At 35.3% G+C, this 22,288-nt stretch overlaps 8 non-coding genes across 8 annotated transcripts; all 8 read left to right on the top strand.

The window, feature by feature from the left end:
• Nucleotides 1-80: 80 nt before the first annotated feature.
• On the top strand, nucleotides 81-153 carry TRNAA-AGC (transfer RNA alanine (anticodon AGC)). Its single transcript has one exon. It is a non-coding gene; the product is annotated as a tRNA-Ala (tRNA).
• Nucleotides 154-236: 83 nt separating this feature from the next.
• On the top strand, nucleotides 237-309 carry TRNAA-UGC (transfer RNA alanine (anticodon UGC)). Its single transcript has one exon. It is a non-coding gene; the product is annotated as a tRNA-Ala (tRNA).
• Nucleotides 310-392: 83 nt separating this feature from the next.
• Nucleotides 393-465, top strand: TRNAA-AGC (transfer RNA alanine (anticodon UGC)). Its single transcript has one exon. It is a non-coding gene; the product is annotated as a tRNA-Ala (tRNA).
• Nucleotides 466-544: 79 nt separating this feature from the next.
• TRNAA-AGC (transfer RNA alanine (anticodon AGC)) lies at nucleotides 545-617 on the top strand. The gene has a single exon. It is a non-coding gene; the product is annotated as a tRNA-Ala (tRNA).
• Nucleotides 618-1,334: 717 nt separating this feature from the next.
• On the top strand, nucleotides 1,335-1,407 carry TRNAA-AGC (transfer RNA alanine (anticodon AGC)). The gene has a single exon. It is a non-coding gene; the product is annotated as a tRNA-Ala (tRNA).
• Nucleotides 1,408-1,490: 83 nt separating this feature from the next.
• Nucleotides 1,491-1,563, top strand: TRNAA-AGC (transfer RNA alanine (anticodon AGC)). The gene has a single exon. It is a non-coding gene; the product is annotated as a tRNA-Ala (tRNA).
• Nucleotides 1,564-1,646: 83 nt separating this feature from the next.
• Nucleotides 1,647-1,719, top strand: TRNAA-UGC (transfer RNA alanine (anticodon UGC)). Its single transcript has one exon. It is a non-coding gene; the product is annotated as a tRNA-Ala (tRNA).
• An 83-nt stretch (nucleotides 1,720-1,802) lies between these two features.
• TRNAA-AGC (transfer RNA alanine (anticodon AGC)) lies at nucleotides 1,803-1,875 on the top strand. Its single transcript has one exon. It is a non-coding gene; the product is annotated as a tRNA-Ala (tRNA).
• Nucleotides 1,876-22,288: the final 20,413 nt, after the last annotated feature.

The raw sequence follows: 22,288 nt of genomic DNA, 5'->3' as shown, positions 1-22,288 counted from the left end.
CGATACTTTTTTAACAACTTGTATTTATTTGAACACTGTCTTAATGACTAAAATATAAAGTCTCTTATGCATTAAAGTAAGGGGAGCTAGCTCAGATGGTAGAGCGCTCGCTTAGCATGCGAGAGGTACCGGGATCGATGCCCGGGTTCTCCAAAACGAAACTTTTTTAACAATTTGTATTTATTTGATTACAGTCTTAATGACTAAAATAAAAAGTTCCTTATACATTAAACTAAGGGGAGCTAGCTCAGATGGTAGAGCGCTCGCTTTGCATGCGAGAGGTACCGGGATCGATGCCCGGGTTCTCCAATGTGAAACATTTTTAACAAATTGTATTTATTTGAACACTGTCTTAATGACTAAAATTTAAAGTCTCTTATGCATTAAACTAAGGGGAGCTAGCTCAGATGGTAGAGCGCTCGCTTAGCATGCGAGAGGTACCGGGATCGATGCCCGGGTTCTCCAAAACGAAACTTTTTTAACAATTTGTATTTATATGAGCATTTAATGACTAAAATTTAAAGTCTCTTATGCATTAAACTAAGGGGAGCTAGCTCAGATGGTAGAGCGCTCGCTTAGCATGCGAGAGGTACCGGGATCGATGCCCGGGTTCTCCAAAACGATACTTTTTTAACAACTTGTATTTATTTGAACACAGTCTTAATGACTAAAATAAAAAAGTTCCTTATGCATTAAAGTAGGTGGAGCTAGCTCAGATGGTAGAGCGATCGCTTAGCATGCGAGAGGTACCGGGATCGATGCCCGGGTTCTTAAAAAGGATACTTTTTTAACAACTTGTATTTATTTGAACACTGTCTTAATGACTAAAATATAAAGTCTCTTATGCATTAAAGTAAGGGGAGCTAGCTCAGATGGTAGAGCGCTCGCTTTGCATGCGAGAAGTACCGGGATCGATGCCCGGGTTCTCGAAAACGAAACCTTTTTAACAATTATGTATTTATTTGAACACTGTCTTAATGAATAAAATATAAAGTCTCTTATGCATTGAAGTAAGCATGGTAGGGGAGCTAGCTCAGATGGTGGAGCGCTCGCTTAGCATGCGAGAGGTACGGGGATCGATGCCCGGGTTCTCCAAAACGATACTTTTTTAACAACTTGTATTTATTTGAACACTGTCTTAATTACTAAAATATAAAGTCTCTTATGCATTAAAGTAAGGGGAGCTAGCTCAGATGGTAGAGCGCTCGCTTAGCATGCGAGAGGTACCGGGATCGATGCCCGGGTTTTCCAAAACGATACTTTTTTAACAACTTGTATTTATTTGAACACTGTCTTAATTACTAAAATATAAAGTCTCTTATGCATTAAAGTAAGGGGAGCTAGCTCAGATGGTAGAGCGCTCGCTTAGCATGCGAGAGGTACCGGGATCGATGCCCGGGTTCTCCAAAACGATACTTTTTTAACAACTTGTATTTATTTGAACACTGTCTTAATGACTAAAATATAAAGTCTCTTATGCATTAAAGTAAGGGGAGCTAGCTCAGATGGTAGAGCGCTCGCTTAGCATGCGAGAGGTACCGGGATCGATGCCCGGGTTCTCCAAAACGAAACTTTTTTAACAATTTGTATTTATTTGATTACAGTCTTAATGACTAAAATAAAAAGTTCCTTATACATTAAAGTAAGGGGAGCTAGCTCAGATGGTAGAGCGCTTGCTTTGCATGCGAGAGGTACCGGGATCGATGCCCGGGTTCTCCAATGTGAAACATTTTTAACAAATTGTATTTATTTGAACACTGTCTTAATGACTAAAATTTAAAGTCTCTTATGCATTAAACTTAGGGGAGCTAGCTCAGATGGTAGAGCGCTCGCTTAGCATGCGAGAGGTACCGGGATCGATGCCCGGGTTCTCCAAAACGATACTTTTTTTAACAACTTGTATTTATTTGATTACAGTCTTAATGACTAAAATAAAAAGTTCCTTATGCATTAAAGTAAGGGGAGCTAGCTCAGATGGTAGAGCGCTCGCTTTGCATGCGAGAGGTACCGGGATCGATGCCCGGGTTCTCGAAGCTCCCCTTACTTTAATGCATAAGATGATTTACATTTTACTCATTAAATGCTCAAATAAATACAAGTTGTTAAAAAAGTTTCGTATTGGAGAACCCGGGCATCGATCCCGGTACCTCTCGCATGCTAAGCGAGCGCTCTACCATCTGAGCTAGCTCCCCTACCATGCCTACTTTAATGCATAAGAGACTTTATATTTCAGTCATTAAGACAATGTTCAAATAAATACAAGTTGTTAAAAAAGTTTCGTATTGGAGAACCCGGGCATCGATCCCGGTACCTCTCGCATGCTAAGCGAGCGCTCTACCATCTGAGCTAGCTCCCCTACCATGCCTACTTTAATGCATAAGAGACTTTATATTTCAGTCATTAAGACAATGTTCAAATAAATACAAGTTGTTAAAAAAGTTTCGTATTGGAGAACCCGGGCATCGATCCGGGTACCTCTCGCATGCAAAGCAAGCGCTCTACCATCTGAGCTAGCTCCCCTTTGTCAATTATAGTTATATTTATGTTTAATCAGTACTTTTACTAACGGATTAAACTATAGATCAAACCTCACTATGTTACACTTATTGTTTGATATTGTTATAACAGAGTTTTAACAAAAAATTCAGGTGGACTCTAGATAGGGACCAATTGATTTTTTTTACTTGTTTGTCATTCATTTTCTATTTCAATCCACAGTTATTATTTTTCGTAGAGATCACAATGTAATGTACATTTAAATATATATAAAACAATCCAAGGTAAGATATGCAGTTTTGATCGTTGAAACTATAAACAACGGAAATCAAACATTGAATTGAAATTAGCTGTTTTCAGAAGAATGATTTATGAGATGGTTACAGATAACAATATCTAGTTGAAATCTCGGAAATCCCTCCCCCCAAAAAAATAGAAATAAAGATATATACCTGGTGAAAGCAAAAAATAAAAATAAATGAAGTATTGAAATAAAATCTTATTCATAATTCAATTATTAAAAAGAAACCACAAAGATAATGTAATGGGGGGGGGGATTGGTATGGATATCAATTTCTGGTTACATGAGTATCATTTTGTAATTTCAATTGATATTGATGTTCTAAATTGCTTGTTGAACTATTACCAAATTAGTGAAATTATATGAATAGATTGCAAAATGTTTGTAAGCAACATCTTTTGCTTTTCCTTCAAGATTCAAATAATTGGAAAATATACGATTCAACTTCAATCGGAAGGAAATATCGAGGAAGTTGTTGGGGTTGTATTTTTGTTAATGATTAGAACATGTCATTGTTTGATTTACTGTGTTCCATTGAGACAGTTGATATGTGATTTACTACCTCTCTCTTTTAATCTGGAAAATTTCTTGTATCAGTTCAGACCACGAAACTTCTTACTCAGTAGACCTATGTTAACGATTTTATTTTGGCGATATCGGTATTCTTATACTGTATGTCTAATCGAAAATGAAATGATTATGGCGAAGCATGGGATATATGCATGTACAATAGTTTGGCAACTCTTGTATTTTAAGATGTTGTGAAAAAATGTATGAAGAGAATAATGGTAGGCGTAGGTTCCCAGAGATATCTGCTCTTTGGAAAAATTGTTGATGCCGAAAAATGTCTCTGCCGGGAATCGAACCCGGGCCCCCACGGAGACATATATACGTGAGGTGACGTTCGCTTAAAAGCAAACATAAAACATGTTTCTCAGTCTTATCCAATATTGAAATATTATTTTTTTTGTAATTAAACATTTTGAACGAAGAATGCATTGCTTTTGTCTGAACGAAGAGCTGGCTTCTGAAGGTTTTGATTGGAATTTTGATCGCGCGATACTTAACTTGCGCCCTCGCATGTATACCAGGAGGATAAATCTATCCAGGTAATTGACGCGTTATGATCTCTCTGCGTTGGCTTCAGATTACTTATCCATATGAAGAACCCCAATATGTATTAGAGAATAAAAGCGGATATAATTTGTTTACCTGCATTAAAACCATATTTTCATGGTTCGTAACGGTATATGGCAGAGAAGAAAATATCTGGTCATTTATATCACTGGGTTGTGATATAGATCCCATATTACATGTATTATGAAACGCTGGTTCCAGATGATCGGGTTGTTCTACTAAAAGCCTAAACCAAAATACTGAAGAGGAACGTATTGGTATGACTTGAACAAATTTGATTGAATAAAAAAATGTTTATTTCTTCATTTTAGTTCAAGTTGATTTAAATATCTGTAACTTTGTGAACGTTGTGATTTTGAGTTCAACAAACAATTGCAACGTATTCCTGAGGGGGTTAGAAATCTATAAATTGATATTTAAGCATCAAGAATAAATACGAAAAAGTATGACTCGTAACTAAATGACATCGGTCAGTGACCATAGAAAGAGAGAGAGGGAGAAAGAGGGGGGGGGGAGTGTGTGTGTGTGAGAGAGAGAGAAAGAGAGAGGGAGGGAGAGAGAGAAAAGGCAGAGGGGGGATAGGGGAAAAGAGAAATTGAAATAAAAATGAAAATGTTGAAGGTGTGCGAAATTAGAAGAACCGATTGCTCCACTAATTACTTTCGAGGGCTGTTCTTTATCTTTCGTTTTTCACGCTCTTAATCAGGCCGACATATCTCCTTGCTAATTGTGACTATACATTATATACGCATAAATCTAGTTTTTTAGACACATGTGATATCACTTACCATTTTCCTAACGAACCTTTAAAGAGAATAGTTGGCATTATTGGCCCATAAAGCGCGATTGGAGGTTCGGTGATACATGGTGTCCACTAGTGAAAGTGACACAACCGGATGTGAAGAAAATCAGAAGAGAGCCACACATTTAGTAATGATACAGGGGTTCGTGGAAAACTTGTGATTAATACTTCGAAATAACCATTGTATTAGTTACTCAGATTTTAATGAAGATACTTATTTCTATGTTATAAAGAAAAGCAGGAAGGGGAAGTGCAAGCAAGGACAGAGAGTTTGATGAAAATAAATATACGCTCTGAAGAGCCATTCAATGGGTGTGTAACAAACGCATGCGAAGTAATCTTCATGTGACGATCATAAAGTATAGAGGAAGTTTCCCCAAGAAAATTGAAATTATCCATGCGTGTGTGGGGGAGTGTGTGTGGGTGTGTGTATGTGAGAGAAGTTTGTGCGCGTTTGTGTATGGAGCGTGGTTACGTTGGTAAGGTGCGAACGATGTGTTTTGTCTTTGTTAGTTTGGGGGATGTGTGTGGGGGGGGGGGATGTGGGTGTTTTCGTTTGTTTCTGTAATAGCGTAGGTGTTTGTGTGGATGTGTGAGAGACTGCGAAAAAGGGGAAACGGTATAGTATATTTGTAATTATAAAAGAGAAAGATTGATTGGTTGATAAATGGTACATGCCTAGAAGGTTGCAATCATGACTCACTGTCAAATTCAGAAAGCAAAATGTAAATATTGTAATTCATGTGAAAAGACGTCGATTCGATACCGGAACTTATTGCAAATCCTTTTTCGTCTTCGATTTTCCACAAGGTTCATCAACATTTATTAACCACAGATGAGTTTCCGTTAATCTCAACATGCTGGATCTAGCAACCTGCTTTCAGTATAGGGCCTACACGACACAAATTAATAATTGTATTATCCATTCTTTATTAGTCAAGAAGACGATTTTAGATATCATCCTAAAACAGTTATTAATAATTTGAGCGCTAAGTGTGTAGATTGAACCTTTACCAGTATACTCCTATAGATTTGCCCCAAATCGGGCAATAATCCTATGCTCAGAAATACGAGCTAATAACGTTTTTATTATGCTAGTTATTATCAGATGCTTATCAAAGAGTATTATTGTTATAAGTTAAGATTTAACACATTATTTTGTGAGCGACACGTTAACACCTGCTATTATAAAACTTTATATGTAATACACATTAAAATAATCAATGCAATGGTCAACGTAGCCTCTTCGAACATCACTGATATTGGTATAGTTGTACTACACATCTTCCCTCTTAATCCTAATAAAAGGTCACAGCACAGAATATAAGTCATTTATTTGATTGCGGATGACGAATGATTCCTCCCTACTATTTTCGATCATTCGTTAACAGCGACTGGTGAGGGCGTAACACGGGATTAGCAAGGACACTAGCAAAGGGTAAACCTCAAAATGTAAAGATTCTGAATAATAGTTATTAAGACTTATATTCTTGATATTGCTTCATATATACATGGCATAATCAGCTCACCAAGACAGACGGTCCACCCTTTGGCTACGGAATGCATACCCGGGCATTTTGTAGTAATAAATAGATATATAGATTAAAAAAACTATAGATAGATAGTTGATAGAAAGAAGAAGGAAAGAGTGAAAAGAAAGAAATAAAGAAAAAAAGAAAAAAAGTACAAAAAGGAAGAAAGAAAAAAACAAAAGAAAGAAAGAAAGAGAGGAAGAAAACAAAGAAAGAATGAAAGAAAGAAATAAAATAAAGAAAGAAAGAAGAAAGAAATAAAGAAATAAAGAAAGAAGAAAAGAAGAAAGAAGAAAAGAAGATTGAAGAAAGAAGAAAAGAAAGAAAGAAAGACTGAAAGAAAGAAGAAAAGAAAGAAAGACAGACAGACAGACAGGCAGAAAGAAATAATGGAAAAAGAAAAGAAAGAAAGAAAGAAATAAAGAAAGAAAAGTAGAAATATAGACAGATTAAGAGATGGTCTTTTTTCTCCAGGTTTTAAAAATCGTTTTGTCCAAAATGAAAAAGATGGGTACAATTAAAGCAGAAGTCTGTCTGATACATTCACCTTCACATCCATCTATGATATGTGCTTAATGTATCTATTCCCTGAAGTCATTTCATATATTTTTTCCATTTGGTTTTGACTAGATATTATCAATTATATTATCATTATAACATTATTCATAAGTGGCAAAAAGAAGCTGCTAAGTGAAAGCTTTAACAAAATGATTAAACATGCATATTATACAGAAAGGAAAAACAGTCGTTACACAAAATAAATCAACTTGCCAGTCACACAGTTAGGACAAAGAGTACAAAATGAATTATTTTTTATATCAATAGCTGCCCGATTAGCGATATCATCTAGCAAAATGAATGTTCATTCATTCTTATATATACCCTTTATTGAGAGTCGCAATACTACTTAATAAACGACTTCATTTAAACAAATGTAGTGAATAGGTCAAATCCCTATATTCATTGCTTATCATGTACGCCCTGTCAGATCTGCAGGGTAATACACGTCAATAATACTCTGCAATGTAAATAGGATCTTACAATCATGATAACGAGCTGACACTTTATACAAACATCATAAATAAATGCAAAGAGTAAATAATTTTATTAGAAGTACCCAATCCAGCCTGCTGCCTTTTATTGTGTCCATCTTTTTTAATATTTTATTTTTATTTCGGAGCGAAGCGATTTCCGTGATTTCTGACACCCTGCACAGAACTTGCCAGTGTCCGATCAAGCATGAATAAATATTTGCCTTTTTGGTGTCATCTGACAGAGGAAGTTTTAGCACATCTATCAACAGATCAATAACTTCTTCCAAATCCAGAAACATCATTCCGACAGCTTTCTTTCCGGAAGTTAAACCAGTGGACGTAAAAGAAAACCCCTGGGTGTTTCACAAAAAGTGAACTAAAGTTACGTTCGAATATCAACAAAAAATGTTTGATTTCCTGGGAAATATTAGCCTATAATTATCAAACGGAAAGTTCCGAAAATGTTCAATGATAAACAGAAAAGAAGGTACTTAAGATTGAGCATTGAACAATGAATGGATAATTATGAATATTTCTCCTGCTTTCAATATGCTTGGTTGTGAACTACGATTGTCTTTATTATCATATCATATCAATTATACTAGTTGTTATAAGTTTAATTAATTTCAGTGGTTTCAAATTTAAAATAATCATGATTAAATAAACATTTAAGAAAAAAAAGTGAACTGAGTAGATGCTCACGGCTGTTTTAGAGGGGGGGGGGGGGGCATCCACGTTCTCCCCTTGACGCCTATCCAATATTACGAGAAATTTCGATTGTGACACCCTTAATCGTGTGACGTGCTTTATAGAGTGACAATGTCAACTGCAGAGTAAATCCAACTAAAACTACATCATAATACCTGTGGCTTATCATCGCAATCAAGGCATTATGACGTCATAAGGGAGCTGGTGGACCTCGCATTAGGTTTGCTTTATCAAAGCCGTAGATAAGTTTTCGCAAGTGTTAAATATAATTAGAAAGTGAACCAGTTGTCCTCGCATCAGCCATAATTATACATTAATGCACACACACCCACACACACACACACACACATATATATATATATATATATATATATATATATATATATATATATATATCCACTAAAAAAAAAAGATTGATTAAAAATTTACCCAATGTTGGGTAAAAAGGGAAGAATCATGCTTGCTGCGTAATTTTTCCCCTCATATTGGGTAAAATGCAAGTTTAATATATCCACTCTAAAAAAAGATTGAGTAAAAATTTACCCAATGTTGGCTAAAAAGGGAAGAATCATGCTTGCTGCGTAATTTTCCCCCTTATATTGGGTAAAATGCAAGTTTAAAGGGTGAATTTCAACGTAACATTGTATTTTGTATCATTTTAGCCAGGAAGCATACATATTCCCATTTTACCCAATGTTGGGTAAACTGTTTTAGATTGTTATATATATCAATGTATTGGAAAGAAATGGATATAGAGAACAATGGTACGCGCAGAGGCGGTGGAATGTCAGGCTCATACAATGAAAGTGGAGGGCACCTATTGTTTGGCAGACAAAAGGTGCCCCTTCACTTTCTTTGTCCAAGCCTGATATTTCGCCGCCTCTGGGTAGGCGTAGTTTAAATCAAAGTTGCCCAGAGCTATCTACCCTCAGAAACCTCACCCATCACCACACTTAAGCCTACAAACACCGTCACTCACACCCACCCCACACAAACCCGCATGTACACACGCACACACACTCTATCTCACACCCAAAACTACACGCACATAACCCCTCTCTTACACAAAACATATAGGACCCATGCACCATCAATCACTTACAGCTCGTTATGCATACATACTCAGTGACACTAACTTGACACCCACACCCACATTTACTTCATCCCACCTCCACACGTCCAAATCGCTTTAAGAAAGGCACTAGTCTATAATACATAGGATTTTGCATTTATCAAAATTTATCAAAATAGCATTTTGATAATGCTAATTACGTTTTACGGTACCTCACGTACTGGCGTTTTGTTAAAATCCATTGATAATTAGGTTTTGACAGTGATTGGAGATATAGTGTCCAAAATGAGTCTCTGTGTTTTTTTTTCTAATTGCTTTGCCAATATTTGTCGAGTGACTGGGGTGTATCGTGTGTATTCTGTGGTGTGTTCCCTTCGTACTCAGTTCCTAATTCATATTTTTGATGAATAAATCACATGGTCTGGAAGTTGGTGGAATTCAAATAGTTACGAATTATTATGCTTAGGAAATGTGATTATTTTTCGATTTCAGTTATATAAAGATAAATTTGCTTATTAAGGCATGAGTAGGGTTTGAGTTTTTTTTTTTTCGATTGAACTTGAAACTTTTCCTTCGTCTATTAGAAAACATCTTCTTTGTTTAACTGAAGAAAGAAGGTTGACACGGAAGTACAAACACCGTGGTGACCTCTCATCCCCTACCACCATCAACACCACAGCCACAACAGCCGAACCAGGCACTGATCATATCCTTTGTGGTAGTTGGGTATAGAAGATCGCTGTAACATTACCCCCTACCATTCCTGAGGATTAGATCCAAAATGTATACCGGATCACCTTTGTTAGATGACATGCTCAACAATAGTTGGGAACTGATTTTCTTTTTCTTTTTTCTTTCAGTCTTTATTGATCAAAGAATAAATTACAATATAAATCGATAAATTGATCAAAGCTATTTACATGATTAAACAGAGCAGCACTTAAGTATTTATAAGTTTGTAGAGACATATACAAAATTGATTAAAGACAAATTAAATATCAAATCTCCATTTTTTTAAATGTTCAGGTAATTTACCATTTTTCTTCGCAAAAAATATTCAATATCCTTAATACCATTGATACGAGCTTTGAATTCCACAATATTGGGGGTTTTGTTATTAAATTTACAAAAGTGATTTTCTTTCATCACTTGTATCATCATACAAATCATAAAGAGGAAAATGCTTGAAAATTTGACAACCCCTATCACACAACTCGTAAAATAGATCGACACATTGATAACATTTTATTGAGGATTTATTTTCAGAAGGCTGTTACTCCAACTGGCATTCAGGTGTGATACACATTTATTTATTCATTGGTTTGATTTATTTTATACTGCAGGGTAGGCCTGTTCAGTTATGCAAAACTGCTTTCCAAAGGCGCCCTGCAGTTTAACAAATAATTCAACATCATAGCAAATCAATGTATGTAACATATAATATAGTAAAAACAGAAAAGATTATATACATATAGAGTGAAATAAACAATTACTCATTGAATCATTACATTTACATCAAGTTATTCAGTGTAATTACAAGTATGACGGTCAGAATTTTAATGATTTACAGTGTTTTTTAAATGCATGGAGGGACGTGCATTTTTGCATATCACAAGGGAGAGAATTAAATACGACGGCAGCAACATATTCCAAAGATTTTCTTTTATAATCTGTCCTAGGGCAGGGTATTTGAAGGGGACATAGTTCAGAATATCGTGTTTTATAAGTTACATTACGTTTGCAGATAAGTGGTCCCAAATAGGATGGGGCTAAATCGTTCTGTATGTTGAAAGTAAGAACACAAAATTGATATTTAATACACATTTAAAAACAGAGTTACAGAGAGTAAAGATTTCTCCAATATTGGGTAGAAAGGGAACATTCATGTTTGCTGGGTAATCTTTTCTCTCAATATTGGGCAAAATGCATTTTTGAAGGGTAAATTTCAACGCAACATTGCGTCAAATTTACAAAATATTTGGCATCTGCTTGCCCTGCAAACATGCATGTCCCCATTTTACCCAATATTGGGTAAACTCTTTTTTTTATAGAGTGTATGCTAAATCAGAGATGATACCCAATTTATACAGATTTTAATTTCCGAAGTTGGTCTGAATTTCCTTTTGTAAGCAGGCCAAAATGGTGATAAATTTTTACTTAAGTTCAATGACAACGACAAGTGTTTAGTCCACTTACGATTTCATTTTAAACTAATGTAAATAATCAAAGGAGATTGATTTAGCACTGTGTACCCAATTTATGAACAATTTAATTAAATAAGAGTTGAACGCCTTTCATGTATAAAAGTTATAGTGGTGAGAAAGATATGATACGCTTCATATTGAATTTCATTCTTTATTACTGTTTTGTAATATTACTTTTTTTATTATTTCAACTGCAGTTTAATCAACCGCCGTTTATTATCATGAATATTAAACTTTGCTGGTTTGCATTTTGTCAACAAGTCGAGAATATGTTTAGGATTTGAATAACGCGCTTCTGCTCAATGTACTGCAGATGATAACATTATAGTAATGTTACATCAACACATTATTATTTTCCATAAAATTTTACAAGCTATAAAATGAATGGAATATGGTAATGAATAATCTTATTCCATATCGCAATGACGGAGTCTAGAACAATCATGTATATGAAGCTATGTGTGTAATACTCTTCATCACTCCATTCTCACCATATAGGCCTACCATTATCTGCTGTGATCTTTAAACTGGCCTCCACATCTTTGCAAACAGGGTTAAACCAAACTATTATAAACCGATAACTATTGCTAACGATTAAAAGATACAAATAGTTAACTTTCATAATGAACGACCTATATAGATTGCATTTCTATATTCAACTTAATAGTTCTTTTGAAGAGTCTTTATTAGATATCTAAATATCCATCCAATGACAAACTTTGGTGTTTACCGAATTCAGTTTGTCTTCAACATCCAGGAAAAAGAAAACAGTGTTTTCTCATTGTGCATTGCTGTTTCGAAAACAGGAAGTTATTGTCCATATGTTTTGAAATAATCCAATCTTAACGGAACTTCAGATGCTGTTTTTTTTTGTATAAATAGAGGTTTTAACAGGTTTCTATATTCTTATCTCTCAAGAAAAAAAAAAGAATAAACAAAATTTGGTCATAGATTCGATTGAAAGGTATCAACCTCAGAAGTACGCGGGGAATCAAACATTTTGCTTTTTGAATAAATGTGTTATCCTACCATCTCAGATTCATATGACTGCTGGGAAATATAAGTGGGAAAACTGAGAATTCTTCTTAATACTTTAAGTGAATGGAAGAATTAAATGGAAAGTAAAGATAAACGTCACAAAGAAAAGAAGATTAAATATAGATAGATGTTGATTTAAAGGTCCTTGAGAAAAATGGTTCCGGTATATTTATAGATGTTTCTATTACCACGCACGGAATTCCAGAATGATTATTCTACTTATTTGTTGATTTTCTTCTTTTATACCGTGTATACTAATTTAAAGTGCCCCCATATCATTGCTTAAATGCGTCATAGATACACGTGATTCTGTGGATTGGTTGATTTTGTATACCACTTTCCATTTTCCACCAAGTACGAGTAAACGGATATTCCAGGAGAAGTGTACATTTATGTCGTCACAGAGAGCCGACCAATCAGAGAACGCGGAAGGTCTCTTGAGCTTGTTTCTACCATACGCATCCACTCCAGGCTTATTAAAAAGTGTCCGCCGCGCGCCGCATGAGTCGCAGTTTGCGAATGGAACAGAATAGAGACAGACGGGGAGAAAGAGAAAAGAAAAAAGGAAAAACCCTGGAGAATACGAGAGAGATTCTACCAACAAGTGTATCTGTTACCTTCTGTTTTGAAACTACCAAAGGTTTTACGACACGCAGAGTAAACGAAGAAACGTTCAGCGGCTGCTACATCCACCAACAAATTTTGTTATAAAATTCCAGAAAACGGGCGTCTCCAAAGGGTAAGTTAAACTTAAGATTATGTCAATATGTGTTTATTTCGTGTGTATAATGTGCCCCGACTGTAATACGTTATTTTCCGTTTAATTAAGCTGCGATTACCACTCATGCAAATTCAAAGTGCTCTAAGAAAGCATTTTAGAATTGATTTCCTTTTACGGTACGCATGACCTGTGTTTTGATCAATAGTACAATTCGGGTGAGTTCGTAAGGAACAGGCATGAATTAGGACTGGAACGAGGAACAATTCTTAAATGATCTTTTCTTGATTGTTTGGCACACACTTTAACGATGTTCCTTTTTGTCATGTTTGTTGTGAAATGATATACTTTGGGGAGTTAAACTGTTTTTTTTTTTATAAAGGTATCCATGTATTGAAAATTCCTTTTGTTTCAAACGCTCAAAAACGCATTCAAATTAGCAGAATACAAATTTAATTAACGCTCAAATACCTTGTGGAAATTGACGAGAGGGATATCGATTGGCGTTGCAAGGGCGGGGTCAACACAATGCTAAAACCAGATCAGGAATGATTTCGAGGTAAATACAAACACTAAAAAAAATAGAAAATAAAATGCCGAGATGAAGAACCAATTGATTGAAACCATTAATTCTCGTTATAAATGTATCCTATATTCAAGGCAGAAATTACTGTTTAGTCATTTTAGTAGGATGTAACTAAAACTTTGGAAATCTGAAGTTTACAGCTATACAACCAGATTCGTATGATCACTTCATAAAATCGAAATGCGATGAATTTTTATTGTTAAAGTGTAGAACATTTTTCTAATGACAATCATTATTCACTTCATCAATATCGGATATTTTGCTTCGCAGAGCAACACAGCAACTTTAATAGATATAGAAAAATATAGTTGTTTGTGCAACAACTGTATTTCTCTATTATCTTTAAGTGTTGCTAATATTACTTCATGAGTACACAGTAATATTATTTGAAAACCCCAACATTTTATTGACCATTGTGGGGGCATTGAGTCGATTTGATAGCCCTTATCGAATTTTACTGCAGCTTCCATGTTTAGAGTTTGTTTTCGAAGAAAACTAACTTTTTTTAAACTGCTTTCAGCCGAAATGCCGTTTTTCATTTATGTCATGTAACATGACTTTAAAAGCTAAATGCGTTATACCTCATTAAGATGTAACTTTTATATTTTTTTATCAGAATATGATTAAGAATTTCTTGTGTTTAAAACAACCGATCATGAGCATCGTGGAATATTTCCTTTAGGACATGGCAATTAGGCCCCGGGGAATAGTCTCGATCGGTGTTAATTAATGTACGTATAGGACTCTGTCTTTTTGCATATAATGAGATAGTTGCATTCACATGGTTTCTGCAAATTTGTTGAAATCCATAAATGAGCTTTCCGTACCAGTAGTAGTCCAAGTAATAATAGTAATAGCAGTAGCTACTACTGCTGTAGCTACTGCTATGTCAACTACGGGTACTATCTTATCTACTAATACTACTTTTAAGCATTCTAAAGGATGGTACTCTCGCGGAGGATTTCAAGCCGAATTAGACCCTCTGATTATACGGAGAGAGTTAGAACCAAGAATGCCGAGATAGTTCCACTGTGCAGCCCGAATGAATTATAAATGTCATTAGACATGAAATAAATGCTCGTCTTAGGGACATTAAGACTAAGAGATTGACAATACGTATATAATCATGACATGTCTAATTCACAAAATAGTCTCAAAGCCTGCAGAAATGGAACATCTATAATACTGGATATGACAGACGTTAACTGGTGAGAATCTAAAAGGAAGATACAAGGGGAGAGTTTTATCGATATTTTTCTCCTACAAGTTGTCAGATGTGACAACCTTTCTTACTTTCGATTGCCTATAAAGCATTGTTACTATGTGACTGTAGGATGAAATGGGACTTCTCGGATAAAACATCGATAAGTCATTTCACTCCCCTGGCTAAATGGATGGTTTGCGAATCTATTTTGATTAACATTGCATTCTGAAAGGTTTGCATTGGAAAATATCTAAAGATTTACAACAGTTATATATCAACAGAATTTGAACATTTGATTTAGAGTTTAGTTCAGCTTTATAGCTTTTTGGCGATTTTAAATCCAACCTCATTTGCGTTAAACACCCCTCCCTCCATTTTTAAACTGTTTCCCAAATACCGTACCGTATCTTTAGCCCCCCCCCTCAATCGGTGCATGTTATCTTCAGTTACAATGAACTTTTCTATTTATTTAACCTGCATTGTTGTGAAAACAGAAAAAACTTACATTATGAGATACTACTTAACCATTCTTTCTCCACTCCAATACAATACCCCCCCAAAAAAAAGAACGAAAGAGAATGTTTTTCTGCTTCTCCTTTAGTAGTTTCTAATGGTCGAAATGTAGTTTACCATTTCCAATAGCAACAAACCGTCTTGTCAGAATAAGACAACATAGAAAATAAAGTGGAAATATTTTAAACCGGTGATAAAGTGTTTCTAAAAAGCTTTAGTGAAATAGGGAATGTGTTAGAAAATCGAATGTCATTCACTTTATAAAAGCTTTTAGTGACCGTTGTATCCTTTTACAATGATTTATATATTTTGTTGAAAATTTGATTTTAACGGTTAGTATGATTTAGCACTTTCTTCTCGTCAATGCTGTAATCTTTATGATGAAAAAAATTACTTATCCTATAGTCAGAGCGTGTGTTATAAAAATGTCAGTTGGTAATTTTCGCAACCACTACGCAGACGCTTTCTGGAACGTAGAGAAGATATTATCAAAAACCCTTCATAACAAAGCAGTCTGTGTCGAAAATCGGGAAATCAAAACAGCAGTTTCGTCCGTGAATCTGGATAAACGACATATTTGCAATTTTTTCATCAGCTCCGAATCTTATGACGATCAGTAGTCAGCTGTCTCGGATGTATTTTTTTTCGACAAAGTCTCGGATGCAAATTTTTCGACAAAGACCTTTCAGCTGTTCATTGTTATTTGACCAGTATTTTCAATGCACTTAATTTGATCTAGAATCCGCCCCATTGAAATTATGAAAAATCCCAAATGAAATTTTATTCTAAAACGTTTTCTGTATTCCATCCTTGCATACCAGTTTGAACCAACCAAAAAAAAAATCCCGACATTGTTATTTCGATAAATTCAATGTTATTTTTAACAATGAATTTTAAGATTGCAATTTTGTACAATATGCATTTTATGAAATAGCTTAATCCTTTCCTGTTCCTCATTTTCTTCATCTCTAATCCTTCTTCTTATTTATTCTTATTTCTTCTATTTCTACCTCTGCTTCCCTTTTGCTGCTATGGTTCTGGTTCTTCTTCTTCTCCTCCTCCTCCTCCTTCTTCTTCTTCTCCTCCTCCTTCTTCTTTTTCTTTTTCTTTTTTTCTTCTTCTTTTTCTTCTTCTTTCTCTTCTTCTTCTCCTCCTCTTTCTTCTTTTTCTTCTTCTTTTTCTTCTCCTCCTCCTTCTTCTTCTTCTTCTTTTTCTTCTCCTCCTCCTTCTTCTTCTTCTTCTTTTTCTTCCCCTACTCCTCCTTCTTCTTCTTCTTTTTCTTCTCCTCCTCCTCCTCCTTCTTCTTCTTCTTCTCTGTTCTTCAATTCTTCCTCGTTTTCTTCTTCTTTTCTTCATAGTCTGTTCCTCCTCCTCCTCTACTTCTTCATCACCATCATCATCATCATCTTCCTCTTCTTCTTTTTCTTCTTTTTCCTTTTCTTCTTTTTCTTTTCTTCTTCTTCCATTTTCTATTGCTGCTGCTAGTATATTAATCATTCGGAAAGTGATTAATTTTTTGTCTTCTATAGATGAATAAACGATTTATTTTACCAAAAACTAATGAGAACATTCATATTCCCCTGATTATTTTATTGTACACGCCTTCCAAGAAACGAGCATGATTGGAAAATTTTCAATCCCGATTATATTCGAAATACATGTAATTATCTCCTTACATCTTCGAGCAAATAATTGTTTTGACAAGGTCTACGAATCATTCCTTCTATTTTCTAGTGATTTAACAATAATCATTTCTGCCTGAAGGCCTCAAACACCAAAGCGCTATCAGAAACAATGGGATATCGATTGTATTATCAAGGTGATACAAATTATTTGACACAAATTGAAAAAATATATATATAAGTTATACTGGATAAAGGGAATCTGAGATGAATTCAATAAAAAATGTTTTAAACAGAGAGTAAGGTGGTTACCAACTAGCGTAGAATGAATAAGTTTATAGGTCGACGATAGTCAGAACATGGATAGAATATGGCAAATAACAAAATTCAAGAAGCGTGCAGGGGCTGCGTCATTGTATACATGAAATTTGACATGTGAACGATTATGTAGAACGTATTAAATGTTGAAGGATAATGAGTTTAGGAAATCATTAATTTTTAATTAATTCTTTCACCACATAGGGTAATAATCATTGAAATAGCGGTGTCTTCAAAAATACGTCCCAATGTTCATGTTTATTAAAAACTCTAATGTCTTTTACCTCCATTAAGGTTCCATGTGTACCCTCTGGGAATTCCATCGAATATGATTCACAGCAATACCTCAAATAAGAAAGTGTAATCACCCTTTTCCAACATTAGAGGAGACCCCTCTCTCTTTTATATCGAAAATGTGATATGGTTATTTTTCGCCCGCCTCCCTGTAATTATTAAGAGGAAACATGTAATGAATATCTTCTCCCACCAATCAGATCCATAATTCGTCCTGTAGTCACATTGTTCGTTCAAGTACGAGTCTGTCTACGTGATATTCTCACGGGCAAGGCCTCCATGGAAATTGAAATAACTAGTTACGTGTAATTTTTAAAGATTATAAATTATACAGCCTCTCAGATACAGTTAAAAGGTCTTGTAATAATGCTTATTCCTTTTGGTATTTTCTCCTATTTTGAAAGCCCATGGTGGTGGAGGGGGGGAGGTGCACCATACAAACATAACATTTTAACTTTTTTTGTTTCCCATCATGTAAGTTGAATTTTGATATTTTGAAATTGGAGTCTAGGATTGCCGAACATATGCTTAGTGCGAAAAATTCAATAGCTAATTGCGAGGCTTTTTTACAGGATTAAAAAAATATTTCATGCATTGTGGTGGAAACTTCCACATCCTTTCAAGTTTATTAAAAAATGATTTCGAATAACTCGTGAAATACTCCTATATTAAGGTGATAGTTCTCATTACAAATTGTTAAAGGAGCATGTTTCAAATGTGTTGTTAAATTTGTTTAATGTTGCTTAATAGAGAATTGTACTAACCTCGTAAAAGACTGCCACAACTATCATAGTAATCAGTATAATGAGCACCAGTGGCTCGGCAGGTTCAAAACAAGACAAAGTCAAGTCGATTAAAATCTTCCTCTATTTCCCCTCAATTCTCTATTTATACTTACTGTCATATTTCTACTTTGGTTCCTAAAAAATAATAACCTGACGGCATGCCTCAAATTGTCTTACTTCTCAGTTAATCTCATTGCTAAGGTAGGAGGGCCAATTCTTACTTAATATTGACATAAAAGTAACCCGACGGCAAATCTGGCTTAGGAAGCCAAATCAGGTTATTTATTCCGAGAACATTCAGGTTGCGTCTGATTAGGGGCAATCAAAATATATTTTCTTTCTCTGCCCACCTCTTTCGTAAACAAAGACAAAAAATGTGCGTTTGGTTAAAAAGGTTGATTAATGATATATCTGATTTTGTCCCGTTTATTCCATCATTGCAAACGCCGCAAGAACCCCCTCATTTGTTTTATTTTTCACATCAAAATTTACCAAACGATGATATAGGAAATGGTTGAGCAAAGGCTCCAGAGCCTATCAAATCTGCAATTGATATAGTCTGAGAAATCAAACTCCGGCCGTTTACTCTTAATACTGATAAACATTGCCTCGATGATGCGACCTCAAATGATAAACAAATTATCCAATGTATCGTGCAATATAGTACAGAGGACAGCGGTTATGACACTCGGCAGTTGTTTACTCGATGTACGATGGTATAGTGAAATTTAATGGCCAAAGATTGAATCTGTTTTCTAATAACATGGATAATGAGGAGAAAAAGGATTATTCACAATTATTTTTCATCCCTGGAATGAAAACAATATATTGGTCTTTCTATTCTTTAGTTGAGGGTCGAACGTTCTCATTAATTATGAAGGTGTCCCGGTGTAATGAAAATTTAAGCTTTTAATCTCAGCACAAGAAAATTATCTCAGAGCTACCTCGATTTTGTGTGTGTGTTATTTTCAACTTGATTGGTGCCCCTGTGTGCTTAAATGTGGTGTGTGCGTGTAAATGTGGGGTGCGTGGGTGAGCAAGCGGTGTTAGTTATGATACGTTATGTTTTGTGTATGTATGGTTGAGGCGGGTTGATAGCGCGCACGTAGTGTGTTGTGTGTTAATTGTATGTATCACAGTCAACATTAAGGTGTAGGCCGTACTACGTTTTTGAAACAACAGCAACACTGATAACAACAACAACAACAACACCCAGTTTACCCCCTACCATCCCCCAGGATCGATAAGCGAACATCCAGCTGGTACAAAAGGCCTCGCGTTACAGACTCATCGCCTCTGAAGATTTTCTTCCAACATCACCGTGCCTGATGAATTACGCAATGTTTGGGACATATAATTTTCTGTTAAAAGATAATTGCTCAAAGTCAATGAGGTCATAACGGCAATTGCTGCAATTATGTAGAAGTGTGCCCCATAGGACAGACACAGGTCACTAATTGATGTGCTGTCGAGGCAAAGTCTCGATTTAAAATGAAATATATGTATTATTAGAAAATGCTGATTGAAATGGAGAAACCCCCTTCAATCACCTGCATGCAGAATCACCGGGGAAAATCACATGTTCGTGATTCGTCAAGGACGTATTTCGATTATGTAACAATATGGGGGGGGGGAGCTAAGTAAAACATTACCATCATAGAACGAGATTGCGTGGATCTCGAAAAAAAATTGTCACTTATAACTTTAACATATAGCTGGATGAACCATATCAGAAGAGCCAATTGATTCAGAACCAGGAATTGAAGTACTCTTTGCAATCGAATGAACAAATGATATTATTCTCAATATTAATTGAGCAATTATTTACTTCACACATACTGAGAGGTCGCGGATCGGTTTGGAAAGTAGGAGGGTGGGGGGGGGGCTGATCATGCCCCCACAAAAATCACAGTCAGATGGTATAACGTTTTTGTACAGAGTTTTGAAAAGTTGGGGGGGGGGGGGCTGAAGCCACCCAGCCCTCGTTTCCGCGGCCCCACCACTATAGCATTCATTATAACATGTTCTTCCTTTCCTGATGAGGTGAAGGAGTGAATTGTGCTTTGACACTTAATCGTTACATCAATCAAACATGGGAATCGGTTTGACAAAGTAGGAATATTATTGAAATTAACATAAAATAAATGATTCCTTGCAAAATCTTGACCAATACCGGTCTTTGTCTCCCGAAATAAGCTGAATATCACAGCAGTAGCTAACAAAAAAACATTTTGGGTTAAAACCAATTTATCTATAATAAGATAAAGGTGTATGCCATCTACCAGACTTAATGCAATTCAAGGCTTAACCATCTCTCATCATCACTCCTATTTGAACAAAATGTCACAAAGCGGATAGACATAATTGGAAATATGAAATCGGAGTTCGGTGTCAATTCCCACAAGGTCCTTTGTTCTATTATTGGCCCTTGTATTCTTTTGTCTTCTTTCCCTTCCACGCGGCGCCCACTCTCTATTAATCTACTCATATTGCTCGACTGAACATCACGACCCTTTAATGGCCCCCTTTTTTGCCTGAGTTGTACACTACGTCTGGAAGTTGGAACATGTTGCACTTCTTGCCCCGGGAGATTTTGCAGTTTTAGTCGGGGTGGTCCAATGTGTGTATGTTCTCCATGGGCAGTTTGTTTCCTTGTTATATATGCAATTTATAATAACCATGTACACTGCAAAAACTCTGGTGTTGATTTAACACCAGCCCGGAATCTAAATATGTCCACACCAGAGAACTGTTAAACAACACCAGTTTCGTTTTGGTCCAACACCAGATAGGTGTCTATACAACACCAATATAGTATTGAAATAACATCGGTTTGATTCCAAACTGGTGTTTCAATTCTTCTCTGGTGTGGACATACATGTATATAGAATCCGGGTTGGTGTTAAATCAACACCAGAGTTTTTGCAGTGTTCTATGTAGGGAAAACACTCTAATTAATTTGTTAAAACCTTAATTCAGTGTAGCCAGCATAATCTTGTTTTCGGGCGTACGGAGCCTTCTTTTTCTATCCAACCCTATATATTTACAGCATAGTTTAATATATGTAATACATGAATATTGTTTTAGTAAGAAAATGAATATCAATGGATTTCAAGTTTCAAATATGCAGTAATACCTAAAAGTTTACAGTGCTATTCGGTTTTTATACAAATAACAAGATTTTCACCAAATGGTCATATCTAGAGACTGGAGAACTCTTACAATGCTTGAAGACCCGAATGAAGGTTAGACGATCTCTCTTTAATTTAGTTGATGTTTATGAATGCAAGTTATATTTTGATAGGGAGATTGGTAACGTCTTTTTAAAATACAAATTCCACTGAATTTAAGGCACCGCGCCTACGTGTATCCATAAATATTCCATTCAGAATTTTATTTTTGTTCGGTTCAGTTGTCATGGAGACACTTTTTATTCCTGAACCTTTTCAACCGCGTGTTGTGATTAAGTAGAAGAATCTCTGGCATGCGATACACAAGAATTCGAAAAACGGAATCCATCTTATTAATAATGCTCTAATCATCTAATTATGACGTAGTGAACAATATATCTGACGTCATGCATTCTAGTGTGGCGTTCACCACAATTTGTTAAACTCAAAACGAAAGTGGATGTTGTATCATCCGTTTTATTGTATCAGCTTTATTTCGCTTAAAAGGTCAGTTATATTTTGCCCCTAATGAATAACTCTTCTTGTATTAAAGAGATCATAGCGTAATAATAGTTATAATGATTATAATGAAACGAATAACAAAAAAAAAGAATTTTATGTCTGCGCGATTTATCTAGTAAAATATTTTTTTTTAATATTATTATACCAGCTTTACCGTATAATACATTGTAATTTTCCTGAATGAAATTACCATTGGTTTAATTTTCATGGAATCTTACAATATTAGGCAGCA

The sequence above is a fragment of the Lytechinus pictus genome, chromosome 13 (genome assembly GCF_037042905.1).
Source record: "Lytechinus pictus isolate F3 Inbred chromosome 13, Lp3.0, whole genome shotgun sequence".
Taxonomy (NCBI): Eukaryota; Metazoa; Echinodermata; class Echinoidea; order Temnopleuroida; family Toxopneustidae; genus Lytechinus; species Lytechinus pictus.
This window is presented reverse-complemented; position numbering and strand designations above follow the sequence as displayed.